At 34.5% G+C, this 4,077-nt stretch overlaps 1 long non-coding RNA gene across 1 annotated transcript; it reads right to left on the bottom strand.

The window, feature by feature from the left end:
- Positions 1-286: 286 nt before the first annotated feature.
- LOC110903465 lies at positions 287-2,508 on the bottom strand. Its single transcript, XR_002571971.2, has 2 exons — positions 2,258-2,508; positions 287-716 (listed from the first exon to the last, which is right to left on the bottom strand). It is a non-coding gene; the product is annotated as an uncharacterized LOC110903465 (long non-coding RNA).
- Positions 2,509-4,077: the final 1,569 nt, after the last annotated feature.

Raw genomic sequence — 4,077 nt, 5'->3', positions numbered from 1 at the left:
TATTTTGTAAGTACTTATAGGTAAACATGTTTTAAAGATACAACCTATAAAATGTGTTACACCAAAATGTTACACAAGTGTTTCCAGTTTTACACATGTTACATCTTCTGTAACTCTGCTTTATACATTGCAAGTGTTTCCTGTTTCCAGTTTAAACATGTTTTAAAGATACAACCTGTAACATGTAAGTACTTATAGGTAAACATGTTTTAAAGATACAGTCGTATCACCTTACAAGTTATATGTTTTACTGACAAACGCCATTTCACACATGTTACACGCTATAGAGTGAAACAACAGTATTGAACGTTGCTACACATTTCCCATTCTATCGTAACATGTGTAACCTTTTTGGGGGTATCAATGTTGTAGGTTTATACAGACTTAAATATATACAAATGATCCAAAAATGATCATACATGTGTTACCCTCTAGTGTAACATAAGTTACAAACATGTCTTACATATGTGCAGCCCCGATTTTTGGTAACAAAGGGGTTGAACATATGTAACACATGTTTGTAACATGTGTTACACTGGAGGGTAACTTCTGTACAACGTCAAAGGTACCCACCACCTGCCCTTCATCGACTTCTTGTTCCCATTCTTCATCGGTTTCTCCATCTACCTTCTTTCGTTATCGTTCTGTTTCTTTATCGTTCTGCTTTCGCTTATTAGCCAGCCTACCCGTCACGGACCTGGTCATTCTCCTCACTCCTGCAAATACAACCGCCATAGTAAATACATAATAGCACAAGTAATATTTCCAGAGTTATTTGTAAAATAAACGAGATATTCCGAATAAATTATGAAGTTTATATATTTTAACATTTAACAGCCAATCTTAAAAAAAAAACATTTTAACATTTAAACTTACTATTACATTAAGTAAAAACCTTTTGTAACACGTAACAAACCTAACACGTGTTGCATTGGATGTATCTTCAAGCTGAAGATGAGATAATAAAAAGGAAAATGCACAACACTAAAAAAGTTGTAACACGTGTTACAACGGTTGTTTTAAGAACTTTCAAATAAACAAGTGTTGCAAAGTGGATGTTTTTAAATAACTGTTTAAATCAACGTAATAGAGATGTGTAAGTAGGTAATTTCCTTTTGTAACACGTGTTGCACTGGATGTATCTTTACGTTGAAGATGGGATTATAACACGTGTTACAGCGGTTGTTTTAAGAACTTTCAAATAAACAAGTGTTACACCGTGGATGTTTTAAAAAAACTGTTTTTCATCCATTTGTAATAGAGACGTGCAAGTAGGTAAAAACCTGTTGTAACACGTGTTACATATGTGCAGCCCCGATTTTTGGTAACAAAGAGGTTGAACATATGTAACACATGTTTGTAACATGTGTTACACTGGAGGGTAACTTCTGTACAACATCAAAGGTACCCTCCAGTGTAACACACGTTACAAACATGTGTTACATATGTGTAGCTCCTTTTTATGTCCAAGAAAGGGCTGGTTTTAACATAAGTAACACGTGTAACATTATTACAACATATGTAACTAATTATGCCAGCAAGACATTTCAACTAACAACCCATTTAAAATAACATTTCAACCCATTTAAAAAGATATAGATTTGTAAACACATAATGTTTTGTTAGGTTTCTTCCCAGTCCCAGTCCTGCCCAAGAAATGAAAAACACAAATATTAGTAGTCAGCAAAAGAGTACTTGCTAAGATGAGGATACAACAATTACCATTCACCATTTCAATATCCACTCATATCAAAACAAAATGTGTAACACAATGTATGCACCATATATTGTCCGAAAGTGTAACATATGTTACAACATACAGGACAAACAGTTTAGAATCTAGCTGGCAGAAATGTAACATACGTAACTAGTTATGCCTGCAAAAATTTGAAACATTTAACACTAATTATAAAAAAAGAACAACTTAACCAACAACATTTTGAAACCTTTACTGTAACAATTATGGATTTTCAAACTAATTATCTACCAATAATTGGGATGCCCAATTTAAACAAAAAACAGAAAACAAAATAAAGCAAATCCAATTTATAAAACCTAACACAAACCCAACCCATAAATTATTGGTCAACAAACTGAAAATATCAAAAAACTAAAAATCATTTTAACATAAAAACAAAAACCTGCAAAATACATGAACATTAACCCATTACTAGAACACTTTGAGCACACAAAAAGTTATTGACAACCTTTTTAACAAAAAAATCAAGTGTGTTCTTACAATTAGTAGAACACTAACCGGATCTAGACCCGTCTGATGAACACGATGAAGATCTTCAAAAATGATTCTCTCACACACACTTGTGTGTGTGTGTTCTTGGCGTTCTAACAACTTTCTCTCTCTAAAAACCCATGAACCAAATGATTTCTGACCTGCTTCTCTCTCACACACTTGTGTGTGTTCTTGGTCTTGGTGTTCTAATAACTTTCTCTCTCTAGAAACACATGCAACCGAATGATTCAGGCCTGCTTCTTTCTCACACACTTGTGTGTTCTTGGTGTTCTTCATGAACACGAAGGGGTTTTAACAATAACGATTCTCTCACACACACTTGTGTGTGTTCTTGGTGATTGAAACATGAAGAAAGAGAGAGGATGAGAGAAGGGATGATGATGATGGTGAATGCACAGAAGTTTTTTTGAATTCTCAAAGAAAAGAAGAAAGAAGAAAGAGAAACAATGATGATGGTAATGGTGACAACAATAAAGAAGAGAGAGAATGAAGGTCTGAGAGAGAAAGAGAGAAATGGGAGTCTTGGTTATAGGTAATTGTGCTTCTCTCTCCTTTTCATATCATGCATGTCTAATCAATATGAATATAATATATAAAATGTCATAATATCATAGGTAATTTTACCCATATGCCCTTGAAGTACCTTTTTGACTTTACCACTCTATTTAATTTAATTCAAAAATGCTTCAAATTTTATGAGCCATTGGATGATCATGATCAATGGTCTAGATTGGGTTTCCTAGGTTTTCTTAGTAGAAATAAGTTTTCTGTAGCCCAATTAAATCCTTTCCTCAGTTTCGCCGCAACACGCGATAAAAAAACTAGTTAAATTTAAAAGCTAAAACATATTTGTCTTTTAGCCCAATTACCTAGTCCGATTAAACATTTAAACCCAACTAAAAATTAGGAAAATATCACAACAGTGGTACCCGAGGGCCCATTTTTTATATATAGGGCTCATTTTTTTCTACTCGCATAGGGCATTTCAGAAATTCCGGGTCAGTTTTTCAAAGAGCAAAACATGTTAAATAAACATCAAACTTTTTTGGCTAATCCATTTTCCCTCATTTGCCCTTCCAGGTATATTTAGCTTGGTGTTAATGAAAATTTCACCACCAAATCAGTATTAATTTCACAAGGGCCATGTGCTGATGTGCATGTAGTTAAAACTTAAAAGGATTTATTAGACCACCCGTAGTGGGGCATTATTTGCCAAAAAAAAAAAAAAGCCCCCCCCCCCCCTCACACACACACATTACATAGGGCGTTTTTGGGCAGTTTTTTTGAAAAAAAAAAATGGTTTAGCGTTATATATAAAACGCCTAAAATGGTTTGTGGAATGGTTGACTGGGTTTGACCCACCAATGAGAAACTAGTTTGTTTTTTTTTTTTTTTTTTGTTTAATGATTGGAAGGGGCATTATTTGGGCATTATTCCCACTACGCCACTTTTGCAATAACGCCCCATGCTGACTGGACTGTTACGTGTCGAATAATGCCCCATAGTGGGAGCATTATTTGGCTAAACCACTACACATGATCTTATGGTAAGTGGAGGGTTCAAATGCCTTATCCCTCAACCCATGTGCATAAGTGCACTGCACTGGTAATTTTTCAAATGCCTTATCCCTCAATCCATTCAACAATATAAAACCTGGATCAGCCCAGTATTTTGTACCTGAAGGTTAAATTCACCACCACTAGCATTGGTGATGCACCAATCAATAACAGAGTAATATGTACCCACAGAAATTACAATCAGCAATTTGATTAATTACCAACGAAAGTAAATCTGCTGTCAGACCCGTTACCAACAAAATACAATTT

This window comes from Helianthus annuus, unplaced genomic scaffold, assembly GCF_002127325.2.
Source record: "Helianthus annuus cultivar XRQ/B unplaced genomic scaffold, HanXRQr2.0-SUNRISE HanXRQChr00c190, whole genome shotgun sequence".
Lineage (NCBI taxonomy): Eukaryota > Viridiplantae > Streptophyta > Magnoliopsida > Asterales > Asteraceae > Helianthus > Helianthus annuus.
This window is presented reverse-complemented; position numbering and strand designations above follow the sequence as displayed.